Below are 19908 nucleotides of genomic sequence, written 5' to 3' on the forward strand. Positions count from 1 at the left end.
CACCATCCCCTTCCTATCCCAGGATCACAGAAAAATCAGCTAGACTGTGCACCATCCCCTACCTATCCCAGGATCACAGAACAATCAACTAGACCACGTATCATCCCCTTCCTAGCCCAGGATCACAGAACAATCAACCAGACTGTGCACCATCCCCTACCTATCCCGGGATCACAGAACAATCAACCAGACCACGCACCATCCCCTAGCTACCCCAGGACCACAGAACAATCAAACAGACCATGCACCATCCCCTACCTATCCCAGGATCACAGAACAATCAACTAGACCATGTATCATCCCCTACCTATCCCAGGATCACAGAACAATCAACCAGACTGTGCACCATCCCCTACCTATACCAGGATCACAGAACAATCAACTAGACCACGTATCATCCCCTTCCTATCCCAGGATCACAGAAAAATCAACCAGACCATGCACCATCCCCTACCTATCCCAGGTTCAAAGAAAAATCAGCTAGACCATGTATCATCCCCTTCCTATCCCAGGATCACAGAAAAATCAACCAGACCATGCACCATCCCCTACCTATCCCAGGTTCACAGAACAATCGAACAGACTGTGCACTATCCCCTACCTATCCCAGGTTCACAGAACAATCAACTAGACCAAGTATCATCCACTACCTATCCCAGGATCACAGAACAATCATCCAGACTGTGCACAATCCCCTACCTATCCCAGGATCACAGAAAAATCAGCTAGACCATGTATCATCCTCTTCCTATCCCAGGATCACAGAACAATCAACCAGACTGTGCACCATCCCCTACCTATCCCAGGTTCACAGAACAATCAACCAGACTGTGCACCATCCTCTTCCTATCCCAGGATCACAGGACAATCAACCAGACTGTGCACCATCCCCTACCTATCCCAGGTTCACAGAACAATCAACCAGACTGTGCACCATCCTCTTCCTATCCGAGGAGCACAGAACAATCAACCAGACTGTGCACCATCCCCTACCTATCCCAGGTTCACAGAACAATCAACCAGACTGTGCACCATCCCCTTCCTATCCCAGGATCACAGAAAAATCAGCTAGACCGTGCACCGTCCTCTTCCTATCCCAGGATCACAGAACAATCAACCAGACTGTGCACCATCCCCTACCTATCCCAGGATCACAGAACAATCAACTAGACCACGTATCATCCCCTCCCTATCCCAGGGTCACAGAAAAATCAAACAGACCATGCACCATCCCCTACCTATCCCAGGTTCACAGAACAATCAATCAGACTGTGCACCATCCCCTACCTATCCCAGGATCACATAACAATCAACCAGACTGTGCACCATCCCCTAACTATCCCAGGATCACAGAAAAATCAACCAGACTGTGCACCATCCCCTACCTATCCCAGGATCACAGAACAATCAACTAGACCACGTACCATCCCCTTCCTAGCCCAGGATCACAGAACAATCAACCAGACTGTGCACCATCCCCTACCTATCCCGGGATCACAGAACAATCAACCAGACCACGCACCATCCCCTACCTATCCCAGGACCGCAGAACAATCAAACAGACCATGCACCATCCCCTACCTATCCCAGGATCACAGATCAATCAACTAGACCATGTATCATCCCCTACCTATCCCAGGATCACAGAACAATCAACCAGACTGTGCACCATCCCCTACCTATACCAGGATCACAGAACAATCAACTAGACCACGTATCATCCCCTTCCTATCCCAGGATCACAGAAAAATCAGCCAGACCATGCACCATCCCCTACCTATCCCAGGTTCACAGAAAAATCAGCTAGACCATGTATCATCCCCTTCCTATCCCAGGATCACAGAAAAATCAACCAGATCATGCACCATCCCCTACCTATTGCAGGTTCACCGAACAATCGACCAGACTGTGCACCATCCCCTACCTATCCCAGGTTCACAGAACAATCAACTAGACCAAGTATCATCCCCTACCTATCCCAGGATCACAGAAAAATCAGCTAGACCATGTATCATCCTCTTCCTATCCAAGGATCACAGAACAATCAACCAGACTGTGCACCATCCCCTACCTATCCCAGGTTCACAGAACAATCAACCAGACTGTGCACCATCCTCTTCCTATCCCAGGATCACAGAACAATTAACCAGACTGTGCACCATCCCCTACCTATCCCAGGTTCACAGAAAAATCAACCAGACTGTGCACCATCCCCTTCCTATCCCAGGATCACAGAAAAATCAGCTAGACCGTGCACCGTCCTCTTCCTATCCCAGGATCACAGAACAATCAACTAGACCATGTATCATCCCCTTCCTATCCCAGGATCACAGAAAAATCAACCAGACCATGCACCATCCCCTACCTATCCCAGGTTCACAGAACAATCAATCAGACTGTGCACCATCCCCTACCTATTCCAGGATCACAGAAAAATCAACTAGACCACGTATCATCCCCTTCCTATCCCAGGATCACAGAAAAATCACCCAGACCATGCACCATCCCCTACCTATCCCAGGTTCACAGAACAATCAATCAGACTGTGCACCATCCCCTACCTATTCCAGGATCACAGAAAAATCAGCTAGACCATGTATCATCCTCTTCCTATCCCGGGATCACAGAACAATCAACCAGACTGTGCACCATCCCCTACCTATCCCAGGTTCACAGAACAATCAACCAGACTGTGCACCATCCCCTTCCTATCCCAGGATCACAGAACAATCAACCAGACCGTGCACCATCTCCTACCTATCCCAGGATCACAGAACAATCAACCCGACTGTGCACCATCCCCTACCTATCCCAGGTTCACAGAACAATCAACCAGACTGTGCACCATCCCCTACCTATCCCAGGTTCACAGAACAATCAACCAGACTGTGCACCATCCCCTACCTATCCCAGGACCACAGAACAATCAAACAGACCATGCACTATCCCCTACCTATCCCAGGATCACAGAACAATCAACTAGACCACGTATCATCCCTTACCTATCCCAGGATCACAGAACAATCAACCAGACTGTGCTCCATCCCCTACCTATCCCAGGATCACAGAAAAATCAGCTAGACCATGTATCATCATCTTCCTATCCCAGGATCACAGAACAATCAACCAGACTGTGCACCATCACCTACCTATCCCAGGATCACAGAACAATCAACTAGACCACGAATCATCCCCTTCCTATCCCAGGATCACAGAAAAATCAACCAGACCATGCACCATCCCCTACCTATCCCAGGTTCACAGAAAAATCAGCTAGACTATGTATCATCCCCTTCCTATCCCAGGATCACAGAAAAATCAACCAGACCATGCACCATCCCCTACCTATCCCAGGTTCACAGAACAATCGACCAGACTGTGCACCATCCCCTACCTATCCCAGGTTCACAGAACAATCGACCAGACTGTGCACCATCCCCTACCTATCCCAGGTTCACAGAACAATCAACCAGACTGTGCACCATCCCCTACCTATCCCAGGATCACAGAAAAATCAGCTAGACCATGTATCATCCTCTTCCTATCCCAGGATCACAGAACAATCAACCAGACTGTGCACCATCCCCTACCTATCCCAGGTTCACAGAACAATCAACCAGACTGTTCACCATCCTCTTCCTATCCCAGGATCACAGAACAATCAACCAGACTGTGCATCATCCCCTACCTATCCCAGGATCACAGAACAATCAACTAGACCACGTATCATCCCCTTCCTATACCAGGATCACAGAAAAATCAACCAGACCCTGCACCATCCCCTACCTATCCCAGGATCACAGAAAAATCAGCTAGACCATGTATCATCCTCTTCCTAACCCAGGATCACAGAACAATCAACCAGACTGTGCACCATCCCCTACCTATCCAAGGTTCACAGAACAATCAACCAGACTGTGCACCATCCTTTTCCTATCCCAGGATCACAGAGCAATCAACCAGACTGTGCACCATCTCCTACCTATCCCAGGATCACAGAACAATCAACCAGACTGTGCACATCCCCTACCTATCCCAGGTTCACAGAACAATCAACCAGACTGTGCACCATCCCCTACCTATCCCAGGATCACAGAAAAATCAACCAGACTGTGCACCATCCCCTTCCTAGCCCAGGATCACAGAACAATCAACTAGACCACATATCATACCCTTCCTATCTCAGGATCACAGAAAAAGTAACCAGACTGAGCACCATCCCCTTCCTAGCCCAGGATCACAGAACAATCAACTAGACCACGTATCATCCCCTTCCTAGACCAGGATCACAGAACAATCAACCAGACCATGCACCATCCCCTACCTATCCCAGGATCACAGAAAAATCAACCACACTGTGCACCATCCCCTTCCTAGCCCAGGATCACAGAACAATCAGCTAGATCGTGCACCATCCCCTTCCTAGCCCAGGATCACAGAAAAGTCAGCTGGATCGTGCACCATCCTCTTCCTTTCCCAGGATCACAGAACAATCAACCAGACCATGCACCATCCCCTACCTATCCCAAGATCACAGAAAAATCAACCAGACTGTGCACCATCCCCTTCCTAGCCCAGGATCACAGAACAATCAACTAGACCACGTATCATCCCCTTCCTATCCCAGGATCACAGAAAAATCAACCACACTGTGCACCATCCCCTTCCTAGCCCAGGATCACAGAACAATCAGCTAGATCGTGCACCATCCCCTACCTATCCCAGGATCACAGAACAATCAACTAGACCATGTATCATCCACTTCCTAGCCCAGGATCACAGAACAATCAACCAGACCACGCACGTATCATCCCCTTCCTATCCCAGGATCACAGAAAAATCAACCACACTGTGCACCATCCCCTTCCTAGCCCAGGATCACAGAACAATCAGCTAGATCGTGCACCATCCCCTACCTATCCCAGGATCACAGAACAATCAACTAGACCATGTATCATCCCCTTCCTAGCCCAGGATCACAGAACAATCAACCAGACCATGCACCATCCCCTACCTATCCCAGGATCACAGAAAAATCAACCAGACTGTGCACCATCCCCTTCCTAGCCCAGGATCACAGAACAGTCAACTAGACCATGTATCATCCCCTTCCTATCCCAGGATCACAAAAAAATTAACCAGACTGTGCACCATCCCCTTCCTAGCCCAGGATCACAGAACAATCAACTAGACCACGTATCATCCCCTTCCTAGCCCAGGATCACAGAACAATCAACCAGACCATGCACCATCCCCTACCTATCCCAGGATCACAGAAAAATCAACCAGACTGTGCACCATCCCCTTCCTAGCCCAGGATCACAGAACAATCAGGTAGACCGTGCACCATCCCCTTCCTAGCCCAGGATCACAGAACAATCAACCAGACCATGTATCATCCTCTTCCTATCCCAGGATCACAGAACAATCGACCAGACTGTGCACCATCCCCTACCTATCCCAGGTTCACAGAACAATCAACCAGACTGTGCACCATCCTCTTCCTATCCCAGGATCACAGGACAATCAACCAGACTGTGCACCATCCCCTACCTATCCCAGGTTCACAGAACAATCAACCAGACTGTGCACCATCCTCTTCCTATCCCAGGAGCACAGAACAATCAACCAGACTGTGCACCATCCCCTACCTATCCCAGGTTCACAGAACAATCAACCAGACTGTGCACCATCCCCTTCCTATCCCAGGATCACAGAAAAATCAGCTAGACCGTGCACCATCCTCTTCCTATCCCAGGATCACAGAACAATCAACCAGACTGTGCACCATCCCCTACCTATCCCAGGATCACAGAACAATCAACTAGACCACGTATCATCCCCTTCCTATCCCAGGGTCACAGAAAAATCAACCAGACCATGCACCATCCCCTACCTATCCCAGGTTCACAGAACAATCAATCAGACTGTGCACCATCCCCTACCTATCCCAGGATCACAGAACAATCAACCAGACTGTGCACCATCCCCTAACTATCCCAGGATCACAGACAAATCAACCAGACTGTGCACCATCCCCTACCTATCCCAGGATCACAGAACAATCAACTAGACCACGTATCATCCCCTTCCTAGCCCAGGATCACAGAACAATCAACCAGACTGTGCACCATCCCCTACCTATCCCGGGATCACAGAACAATCAACCAGACCACGCACCATCCCCTACCTATCCCAGGACCACAGAACAATCAAACAGACCATGCACCATCCCCTACCTATCCCAGGATCACAGAACAATCAACTTGACCATGTATCATCCCCTACCTATCCCAGGATCACAGAACAATCAACCAGACTGTGCACCATCCCCTACCTATACCAGGATCACAGAACAATCAACTAGACCATGTATCATCCCCTTCCTATCCAAGGATCACAGAAAAATCAGCCAGACCATGCACCATCCCCTACCTATCCCAGGTTCACAGAAAAATCAGCTAGACCATGTATCATCCCCTTCCTATCCCAGGATCACAGAAAAATCAACCAGACCATGCACCATCCCCTACCTATTGCAGGTTCACAGAACAATCGACCAGACTGTGCACCATCCCCTACCTATCCCAGGTTCACAGAACAATCAACCAGACTGTGCACCATCCCCTACCTATCCCAGGATCACAGAAAAATCAGCTAGACCATGTATCATCCTCTCCCTATCCCAGGATCAAAGAACAATCAAGCAGACTGTGCACCATCCCCTACCTATCCCAGGTTCACAGAAAAATCAGCTAGACCATGTATCATCCCCTTCCTATCCCAGGATCACAGAAAAATCAACCAGACCATGCACCATCCCCTACCTATTGCAGGTTCACAGAACAATCAACCAGACTGTGCACCATCCCCTACCTATCCCAGGGTCACAGAACAATCAACCAGACTGTGCACCATCCCCTACCTATCTCAGGATCACAGAACAATCAGCTAGACCGTGCACCATCCCCTACCTATCCCAGGATCACAGAACAATCAACCAGACTGTGCACCATCCCCTAACTATCCCAGGATCGCAGAAAAATCAACCAGACTGTGCACCATCCCCTGCCAATCCCAGGATCACAGAACTATCAACTAGACCACGTATCATCCCCTTCCTAGCCCAGGATCACAGAACAATCAACCAGACTGTGCACCATCCCCTACCTATCCTAGGATCACAGAACAATTAACCAGACCACACACCATCCCCTACCTATCCCAGGACCGCAGAACAATCAAACAGACCATGCACCATCCCCTACCTATCCCAGGATCACAGAACAATCAACTAGACCATGTATCATCCCCTACCTATCCCAGGATCACAGAACAATCAACCAGACTGTGCTCCATCCCCTACCTATCCCAGGATCACAGAAAAATCAGCTAGACCATGTATCATCCTCTTCCTATCCCAGGATCACAGAACAATCAACCAGACTGTGCACCATCCCCTACCTATCCCAGGATCACAGAACAATCAACTAGACCACGTATCATCCCCTTCCTATCCCAGGATCACAGAAAAATCAACCAGACCATGCACCATACCCTACCTATCCCAGGTTCACAGAACAATCGACCAGACTGTGCACCATCCCCTACCTATCCCAGGTTCACAGAACAATCAACTAGACCAAGTATCATCCACTACCTATCCCAGGATCACAGAACAATCAACCAGACTGTGCACCATCCCCTACCTATCCCAGGTTCACAGAACAATCAACCAGACTGTGCACCATCCTCTTCCTATCCCAGGATCACAGGACAATCAACCAAACTGTGCACCATCCCCTACCTATCCCAGGTTCACAGAACAATCAACCAGACTGTGCACCATCCTCTTCCTATCCCAGGATCACAGAACAATCAACCAAACTGTGCACCATCCCCTACCTATCCCAGGTTCACAGAACAGTCAACCAGACTGTGCACCATCCCCTTCCTATCCCAGGATCACAGAAAAATCAGCTAGACCGTGCACCGTCCTCTTCCTATCCCAGGATCACAGAACAATCAACCAGACTGTGCACCATCCCCTACCTATCCCAGGATCACAGAACAATCAACTAGACCACGTATCATCTCCTTCCTATCCCAGGATCACAGAAAAATCAACCAGACCATGCACCATCCCCTACCTATCCCAGGTTCACAGAACAATCAATCAGACTGTGCAACATCCCCTACCTATCCCAGGATCACAGAACAATCAACCAGACTGTGCACCATCCCCTAACTATCCCAGGATCACAGAAAAATCAACCAGACTGTGCACCATCCCCTACCTATCCCAGGATCACAGAACAATCAACTAGACCACGTATCATCCCCTTCCTAGCCCAGGATCACAGAACAATCAAACAGACTGTGCACCATCCCCTACCTATCCCGGGATCACAGAACAATCAACCAGACCACGCACCATTCCCTAGCTATCCCAGGACCACAGAACAATCAAACAGACCATGCACCATCCCCTACCTATCCCAGGATCACAGAACAATCAACTAGACCATGTGTCATCCCCTACCTATCCCAGGATCACAGAACAATCAACCAGACTGTGCACCATCCCCTACCTATACCAGGATCACAGAACAATCAACTAGACCACGTATCATCCCCTTCCTATCCCAGGATCACAGAAAAATCAACCAGACCATGCACCATCCCCTACCTATCCCAGGTTCACAGAAAAATCAGCTAGACCATGTATCATCCCCTTCCTATCCCAGGATCACAGAAAAATCAACCAGACCCTGCACCATCCCCTACCTATCCCAGGTTCACAGAACAATCGACCAGACTGTGCACCATCCCCTACCTATCCCAGGTTCACAGAACAATCAACTAGACCAAGTATCATCCACTACCTATCCCAGGATCACAGAACAATCAGCCAGACTGTGCACCATCCCCTTCCTAGCCCAGGTTCACAGAACAATCAACCAGACTGTGCACCATCCTCTTCCTATCCCAGGATCACAGGACAATCAACCAGACTGTGCACCATCCCCTACCTATCCCAGGTTCACAGAACAATCAACCAGACTGTGCACCATCCTCTTCCTATCCCAGGATCACAGAACAATCAACCAGACTGTGCACCATCCCCTACCTATCCCAGGTTCACAGAACAATCAACTAGACCAAGTATCATCCACTACCTATCCCAGGATCACAGAACAATCAACCAGACTGTGCACCATCCCCTACCTATCCCAGGTTCACAGAACAATCAACCAGACTGTGCACCATCCTCTTCCTATCCCAGGATCACAGGACAATCAACCAAACTGTGCACCATCCCCTACCTATCCCAGGTTCACAGAACAATCAACCAGACTGTGCACCATCCTCTTCCTATCCCAGGATCACAGAACAATCAACCAAACTGTGCACCATCCCATACCTATCCCAGGTTCACAGAACAGTCAACCAGACTGTGCACCATCCCCTTCCTATCCCAGGATCACAGAAAAATCAGCTAGACCGTGCACCGTCCTCTTCCTATCCCAGGATCACAGAACAATCAACCAGACTGTGCACCATCCCCTACCTATCCCAGGATCACAGAACAATCAACTAGACCACGTATCATCTCCTTCCTATCCCAGGATCACAGAAAAATCAACCAGACCATGCACCATCCCCTACCTATCCCAGGTTCACAGAACAATCAATCAGACTGTGCAACATCCCCTACCTATCCCAGGATCACAGAACAATCAACCAGACTGTGCACCATCCCCTAACTATCCCAGGATCACAGAAAAATCAACCAGACTGTGCACCATCCCCTACCTATCCCAGGATCACAGAACAATCAACTAGACCACGTATCATCCCCTTCCTAGCCCAGGATCACAGAACAATCAAACAGACTGTGCACCATCCCCTACCTATCCCGGGATCACAGAACAATCAACCAGACCACGCACCATTCCCTAGCTATCCCAGGACCACAGAACAATCAAACAGACCATGCACCATCCCCTACCTATCCCAGGATCACAGAACAATCAACTAGACCATGTGTCATCCCCTACCTATCCCAGGATCACAGAACAATCAACCAGACTGTGCACCATCCCCTACCTATACCAGGATCACAGAACAATCAACTAGACCACGTATCATCCCCTTCCTATCCCAGGATCACAGAAAAATCAACCAGACCATGCACCATCCCCTACCTATCCCAGGTTCACAGAAAAATCAGCTAGACCATGTATCATCCGCTTCCTATCCCAGGATCACAGAAAAATCAACCAGACCCTGCACCATCCCCTACCTATCCCAGGTTCACAGAACAATCGACCAGACTGTGCACCATCCCCTACCTATCCCAGGTTCACAGAACAATCAACTAGACCAAGTATCATCCACTACCTATCCCAGGATCACAGAACAATCAGCCAGACTGTGCACCATCCCCTTCCTAGCCCAGGTTCACAGAACAATCAACCAGACTGTGCACCATCCTCTTCCTATCCCAGGATCACAGGACAATCAACCAGACTGTGCACCATCCCCTACCTATCCCAGGTTCACAGAACAATCAACCAGACTGTGCACCATCCTCTTCCTATCCCAGGATCACAGGACAATCAACCAGACTGTGCACCATCCCCTACCTATCCCAGGTTCACAGAACAATCAACCAGACTGTGCACCATCCTCTTCCTATCCCAGGAGCACAGAACAATCAACCAGACTGTGCACCATCCCCTACCTATCCCAGGTTCACAGAACAATCAACCAGACTGTGCACCATCCCCTTCCTATCCCAGGATCACAGAAAAATCAGCTAGACTGTGCACCATCCCCTACCTATCCCAGGATCACAGAACAATCAACTAGACCACGTTTCATCCCCTTCCTAGCCTAGGATCACAGAACAATCAACCAGACTGTGCACCATCCCCTACCTATCCCGGGATCACAGAACAATCAACCAGACCACGCACCATCCCCTAGCTATCCCAGGACCACAGAACAATCAAACAGACCATGCACCATCCGCTACCTATCCCAGGATCACAGAACAATCAACTAGACCATGTATCATCCCCTACCTATCCCAGGATCACAGAACAATCAACCAGACTGTGCACCATCCCCTACCTATACCAGGATCACAGAACAATCAACTAGACCACGTATCATCCCCTTCCTATCCCAGGATCACAGAAAAATCAACCAGACCATGCACCATCCCCTACCTATCCCAGGTTCAAAGAAAAATCAGCTAGACCATGTATCATCCCCTTCCTATCCCAGGATCACAGAAAAATCAACCAGACCATGCACCATCCCCTACCTATCCCAGGTTCACAGAACAATCAACTAGACCAAGTATCATGCACTACCTATCCCAGGATCACAGAACAATCATCCAGACTGTGCACAATCCCCTACCAATCCCAGGATCACAGAAAAATCAGCTAGACCATGTATCATCCTCTTCCTATCCCAGGATCACAGAACAATCAACCAGACTGTGCACCATCCCCTACCTATCCAAGGTTCACAGAACAATCAACCAGACAGTGCACCATCCTCTTCCTATCCCAGGATCACAGGACAATCAACCAGACTGTGCACCATCCCCTACCTATCCCAGGTTCACAGAACAATCAACCAGACTGTGCACCATCCTCTTCCTATCCCAGGAGCACAGAACAATCAACCAGACTGTGCACCATCCCCTACCTATCCCAGGTTCACAGAACAATCAACCAGACTGTGCACCATCCCCTTCCTATCCCAGGATCACAGAAAAATCAGCTAGACTGTGCACCATCCCCTACCTATCCCAGGATCACAGAACAATCAACTAGACCACGTATCATCCCCTTCCTAGCCCAGGATCACAGAACAATCAACCAGACTGTGCACCATCCCCTACCTATCCCGGGATCACAGAACAATCAACCAGACCACGCACCATCCCCTAGCTATCCCAGGACCACAGAACAATCAAACAGACCATGCACCATCCCCTACCTATCCCAGAATCACAGAACAATCAACTAGACCATGTATCATCCCCTACCTATCCCAGGATCACAGAACAATCAACCAGACTCTGCACCATCCCCTACCTATACCAGGATCACAGAACAATCAACTAGACTACGTATCATCCCCTTCCTATCCCAGGATCACAGAAAAATCAACCAGACCATGCACCATCCCCTACCTATCCCAGGTTCAAAGAAAAATCAGCTAGACCATGTATCATCCCCTTCCTATCCCAGGATCACAGAAAAATCAACCAGACCATGCACCATCCCCTACCTATCCCAGGTTCACAGAACAATCGAACAGACTGTGCACTATCCCCTACCTATCCCAGGTTCACAGAACAATCAACTAGACCAAGTATCATCCACTACCTATCCCAGGATCACAGAACAATCATCCAGACTGTGCACAATCCCCTACCTATCCCAGGATCACAGAAAAATCAGCTAGACCATGTATCATCCTCTTCCTATCCCAGGATCACAGAACAATCAACCAGACCACGCTCCATCCTCTTCCTATCCCAGGATCACAGAACAATCAACCAGACTGTGAACCATCCTCTTCCTAGCCCAGGATCACAGAACAATCAACCAGACTGTGCACCATCCACCTCCTAGCCCAGGATCACAGACCAATCAACCAGACAATGCACCATCCTCTTCCTATCCCAGGATCATAGAACAATCAAACAGACTGTGCACCATCCTCTTCCTAGCCCAGGATCACAGAACAATCAACCAGACTGTGCACCATCCTCTTCCTATCCCAGGATCACAGAACAATCAACCAGACTGTGCACCATCCCCTACCGATCCCAGGATCACAGAAAAATCAGCTAGACCACGTATCATCCCCTTCCTAGCCCAGGATCACAAAACAATCAACCAGACTGTGCACCATCCCCTACCTATACCAGGATCACAGAACAATCAGCTAGACCGTGCACCATCCCCTACCTATCCCAGGATCACAGAAAAATCAACCAGACTGTGCACCATCCCCTACCTATCTCAGGATCACAGAACAATCAGCTAGACCGTGCACCATCCCCTACCTATCCCAGGATCACAGAACAATCAACCAGACTGTGCACCATCCCCTAACTATCCCAGGATCGCAGAAAAATCAACCAGACTGTGCACCATCCCCTGCCTATCCCAGGATCACAGAACAATCAACTAGACCATGTATCATCCCCTTCCTAGCCCAGGATCACAGAACAATCAACCAGACTGTGCACCATCCCCTACCTATCCTAGGATCACAGAACAATTAACCAGACCACACACCATCCCCTACCTATCCCAGGACCGCAGAACAATCAAACAGACCATGCACCATCCCCTACCTATCCCAGGATCACAGAACAATCAACTAGACCATGTAGCATCCCCTACCTATCCCAGGATCACAGAACAATCAACCAGACTGTGCTCCATCCCCTACCTATCCCAGGATCACAGAAAAATCAGCTAGACCATGTATCATCCTCTTCCTATCCCAGGATCACAGAACAATCAACCAGACTGTGCACCATCCCCTACCTATCCCAGGATCACAGAACAATCAACTAGACCACATATCATCCCCTTCCTATCCCAGGATCACAGAAAAATCAACCAGACCATGCACCATACCCTACCTATCCCAGGTTCACAGAACAATCGACCAGACTGTGCACCATCCCCTACCTATCCCAGGTTCACAGAACAATCAACTAGACCAAGTATCATCCACTACCTATCCCAGGATCACAGAACAATCATCCAGACTGTGCACCATCCCCTACCTATCCCAGGATCACAGAAAAATCAGCTAGACCATGTATCATCCTCTTCCTATCCCAGGATCACAGAACAATCAACCAGACTGTGCACCATCCCCTACCTATCCCAGGTTCACAGAACAATCAACCAGACTGTGCACCATCCTCTTCCTATCCCAGGGTCACAGGACAATCAACCAAACTGTGCACCATCCCCTACCTATCCCAGGTTCACAGAACAATCAACCAGACTGTGCACCATCCTCTTCCTATCCCAGGATCACAGAACAATCAACCAGACTGTGCACCATCCCCTACCTATCCCAGGTTCACAGAACAGTCAACCAGACTGTGCACCATACCCTTCCTATCCCAGGATCACAGAAAAATCAGCTAGACCGTGCACCATCCTCTTCCTATCCCAGGATCACAGAACAATAAACCAGACTGTGCACCATCCCCTACCTATCCCAGGATCACAGAACAATCAACTAGACCACGTATCATCTCCTTCCTATCCCAGGATCACAGAAAAATCAACCAGACCATGCACCATCCCCTACCTATCCCAGGTTCACAGAACAATCAATCAGACTGTGCAACATCCCCTACCTATCCCAGGATCACAGAACAATCAACCAGACTGTGCACCATCCCCTAACTATCCCAGGATCACAGAAAAATCAACCAGACTGTGCACCATCCCCTACCTATCCCAGGATCACAGAACAATCAACTAGACCACGTATCATCCCCTTCCTAGCCCAGGATCACAGAACAATCAAACAGACTGTGCACCATCCCCTACCTATCCCAGGATCACAGAACAATCAACCAGACCACGCACCATTCCCTAGCTATCCCAGGACCACAGAACAATCAAACAGACCATGCACCATCCCCTACATATCCCAGGATCACAGAACAATCAACTAGACCATGTGTCATCCCCTACCTATCCCAGGATCACAGAACAATCAACCAGACTGTGCACCATCCCCTTCCTATCCCAGGATCACAGAAAAATCAACCAGACCATGCACCATCCCCTACCTATCCCAGGATCACAGAAAAATCAGCTAGACCACGTATCATCCCCTTCCTAGCCCAGGATTACAAAACAATCAACCAGACTGTGCACCATCCCCTACCTATACCAGGATCACAGAACAATCAGCTAGACCGTGCACCATCCCCTACCTATCCCAGGATCACAGAAAAATCAACCAGACTGTGCACCATCCCCTACCTATCTCAGGATCACAGAACAATCAGCTAGACCGTGCACCATCCCCTACCTATCCCAGGATCACAGAACAATCAACCAGACTGTGCACCATCCCCTAACTATCCCAGGATCGCAGAAAAATCAACCAGACTGTGCACCATCCCCTGCCTATCCCAGGATCACAGAACAATCAACTAGACCATGTATCATCCCCTTCCTAGCCCAGGATCACAGAACAATCAACCAGACTGTGCACCATCCCCTACCTATCCTAGGATCACAGAACAATTAACCAGACCACACACCATCCCCTACCTATCCCAGGACCGCAGAACAATCAAACAGACCATGCACCATCCCCTACCTATCCCAGGATCACAGAACAATCAACTAGACCATGTAGCATCCCCTACCTATCCCAGGATCACAGAACAATCAACCAGACTGTGCTCCATCCCCTACCTATCCCAGGATCACAGAAAAATCAGCTAGACCATGTATCATCCTCTTCCTATCCCAGGATCACAGAACAATCAACCAGACTGTGCACCATCCCCTACCTATCCCAGGATCACAGAACAATCAACTAGACCACATATCATCCCCTTCCTATCCCAGGATCACAGAAAAATCAACCAGACCATGCACCATACCCTACCTATCCCAGGTTCACAGAACAATCGACCAGACTGTGCACCATCCCCTACCTATCCCAGGTTCACAGAACAATCAACTAGACCAAGTATCATCCACTACCTATCCCAGGATCACAGAACAATCATCCAGACTGTGCACCATCCCCTACCTATCCCAGGATCACAGAAAAATCAGCTAGACCATGTATCATCCTCTTCCTATCCCAGGATCACAGAACAATCAACCAGACTGTGCACCATCCCCTACCTATCCCAGGTTCACAGAACAATCAACCAGACTGTGCACCATCCTCTTCCTATCCCAGGGTCACAGGACAATCAACCAAACTGCGCACCATCCCCTACCTATCCCAGGTTCACAGAACAATCAACCAGACTGTGCACCATCCTCTTCCTATCCCAGGATCACAGAACAATCAACCAGACTGTGCACCATCCCCTACCTATCCCAGGTTCACAGAACAGTCAACCAGACTGTGCACCATCCCCGTGCACCATCCCCTTCCTATCCCAGGATCACAGAAAAATCAGCTAGACCGTGCACCATCCTCTTCCTATCCCAGGATCACAGAACAATAAACCAGACTGTGCACCATCCCCTACCTATCCCAGGATCACAGAACAATCAACTAGACCACGTATCATCTCCTTCCTATCCCAGGATCACAGAAAAATCAACCAGACCATGCACCATCCCCTACCTATCCCAGGTTCACAGAACAATCAATCAGACTGTGCAACATCCCCTACCTATCCCAGGATCACAGAACAATCAACCAGACTGTGCACCATCCCCTAACTATCCCAGGATCACAGAAAAATCAACCAGACTGTGCACCATCCCCTACCTATCCCAGGATCACAGAACAATCAACTAGACCACGTATCATCCCCTTCCTAGCCCAGGATCACAGAACAATCAAACAGACTGTGCACCATCCCCTACCTATCCCAGGATCACAGAACAATCAACCAGACCACGCACCATTCCCTAGCTATCCCAGGACCACAGAACAATCAAACAGACCATGCACCATCCCCTACATATCCCAGGATCACAGAACAATCAACTAGACCATGTGTCATCCCCTACCTATCCCAGGATCACAGAACAATCAACCAGACTGTGCACCATCCCCTTCCTATCCCAGGATCACAGAAAAATCAACCAGACCATGCACCATCCCCTACCTATCCCAGGTTCACAGAAAAATCAGCTAGACCATGTATCATCCCCTTCCTATCCCAGGATCACAGAAAAATCAACCAGACCCTGCACCATCCCCTACCTATCCCAGGTTCACAGAACAATCGACCAGACTGTGCACCATCCCCTACCTATCCCAGGTTCACAGAACAATCAACTAGACCAAGTATCATCCACTACCTATCCCAGGATCACAGAACAATCAGCTAGACCATGTATCATCCTCTTCCTATCCCAGGATCACAGAACAATCAACCAGACTGTGCACCATCCCCTACCTATCCCAGGTTCACAGAACAATCAACCAGACTGTGCACCATCCTCTTCCTATCCCAGGATCACAGGACAATCAACCAGACTGTGCACCATCCCCTACCTATCCCAGGTTCACAGAACAATCAACCAGACTGTGCACCATCCTCTTCCTATCCCAGGAGCACAGAACAATCAACCAGACTGTGCACCATCCCCTACCTATCCCAGGTTCACAGAACAATCAACCAGACTGTGCACCATCCCCTTCCTATCCCAGGATCACAGAAAAATCAGCTAGACTGTGCACCATCCCCTACCTATCCCAGGATCACAGAACAATCAACTAGACCACGTATCATCCCCTTCCTAGCCCAGGATCACAGAACAATCAACCAGACTGTGCACCATCCCCTACCTATCCCGGGATCACAGAACAATCAACCAGACCACGCACCATCCCCTAGCTATCCCAGGACCACAGAACAATCAAACAGACCATGCACCATCCGCTACCTATCCCAGGATCACAGAACAATCAACTAGACCATGTATCATCCCCTACCTATCCCAGGATCACAGAACAATCAACCAGACTGTGCACCATCCCCTACCTATACCAGGATCACAGAACAATCAACTAGACCACGTATCATCCCCTTCCTATCCCAGGATCACAGAAAAATCAACCAGACCATGCACCATCCCCTACCTATCCCAGGTTCAAAGAAAAATCAGCTAGACCATGTATCATCCCCTTCCTATCCCAGGATCACAGAAAAATCAACCAGACCATGCACCATCCCCTACCTATCCCAGGTTCACAGAACAATCGACCAGACTGTGCACCATCCCCTACCTATCCCAGGTTCACAGAACAATCAACTAGACCAAGTATCATCCACTACCTATCCCAGGATCACAGAACAATCATCCAGACTGTGCACAATCCCCTACCTATCCCAGGATCACAGTAAAATCAGCTAGACCATGTATCATCCTCTTCCTATCCCAGGATCACAGAACAATCAACCAGACTGTGCACCATCCACTACCTATCCCAGGTTCACAGAACAATCAACCAGACTGTGCACCATCCTCTTCCTATCCCAGGATCACAGGACAATCAACCAGACTGTGCACCATCCCCTACCTATCCCAGGTTCACAGAACAATCAATCAGACTGTGCAACATCCCCTACCTATCCCAGGATCACAGAACAATCAACCAGACTGTGCACCATCCCCTAACTATCCCAGGTTCACAGAACAATCAATCAGACTGTGCAACATCCCCTACCTATCCCAGGATCACAGAACAATCAACCAGACTGTGCACCATCCCCTAACTATCCCAGGATCACAGAAAAATCAACCAGACTGTGCACCATCCCCTACCTATCCCAGGATCACAGAACAATCAACTAGACCACGTATCATCCCCTTCCTAGCCCAGGATCACAGAACAATCAAACAGACTGTGCACCATCCCCTACCTATCCCAGGATCACAGAACAATCAACCAGACCACGCACCATTCCCTAGCTATCCCAGGACCACAGAACAATCAAACAGACCATGCACCATCCCCTACATATCCCAGGATCACAGAACAATCAACTAGACCATGTGTCATCCCCTACCTATCCCAGGATCACAGAACAATCAACCAGACTGTGCACCATCCCCTTCCTATCCCAGGATCACAGAAAAATCAACCAGACCATGCACCATCCCCTACCTATCCCAGGTTCACAGAAAAATCAGCTAGACCATGTATCATCCCCTTCCTATCCCAGGATCACAGAAAAATCAACCAGACCCTGCACCATCCCCTACCTATCCCAGGTTCACAGAACAATCGACCAGACTGTGCACCATCCCCTACCTATCCCAGGTTCACAGAACAATCAACTAGACCAAGTATCATCCACTACCTATCCCAGGATCACAGAACAATCAGCTAGACCATGTATCATCCTCTTCCTATCCCAGGATCACAGAACAATCAACCAGACTGTGCACCATCCCCTACCTATCCCAGGTTCACAGAACAATCAACCAGACTGTGCACCATCCTCTTCCTATCCCAGGATCACAGGACAATCAACCAGACTGTGCACCATCCCCTACCTATCCCAGGTTCACAGAACAATCAACCAGACTGTGCACCATCCTCTTCCTATCCCAGGAGCACAGAACAATCAACGAGACTGTGCACCATCCCCTACCTATCCCAGGTTCACAGAACAATCAACCAGACTGTGCAACATCCCCTTCCTATCCCAGGATCACAGAAAAATCAGCTAGACTGTGCGCCATCCCCTACCTATCCCAGGATCACAGAACAATCAACTAGACCACGTATCATCCCCTTCCTAGCCCAGGATCACAGAACAATCAACCAGACTGTGCACCATCCCCTACCTATCCCGGGATCACAGAACAATCAACCAGACCACGCACCATCCCCTAGCTATCCCAGGACCACAGAACAATCAAACAGACCATGCACCATCCGCTACCTATCCCAGGATCAAAGAGCAATCAACTAGACCATGTATCATCCCCTACCTATCCCAGGATCACAGAACAATCAACCAGACTGTGCACCATCCCCTACCTATACCAGGATCACAGAACAATCAACTAGACCACGTATCATCCCCTTCCTATCCCAGGATCACAGAAAAATCAACCAGACCATGCACCATCCCCTACCTATCCCAGGTTCAAAGAAAAATCAGCTAGGCCA

The 19908-nt window shown here is 49.1% G+C and overlaps 1 protein-coding gene across 1 annotated transcript in view; it reads right to left on the reverse strand.

Annotated features, from left to right (window-relative positions):
• Positions 1–19908, reverse strand: part of LOC138568916 (zinc finger protein 271-like) — a 326607-nt gene that overhangs the window by 127523 nt on the left and 179176 nt on the right. The gene's annotated exons all lie outside the window — the stretch shown is intronic.

This window comes from Ambystoma mexicanum, chromosome 2q, assembly GCF_040938575.1.
Source record: "Ambystoma mexicanum isolate Mex_15411 chromosome 2q, UKY_AmexF1_1, whole genome shotgun sequence".
Lineage (NCBI taxonomy): Eukaryota > Metazoa > Chordata > Amphibia > Caudata > Ambystomatidae > Ambystoma > Ambystoma mexicanum.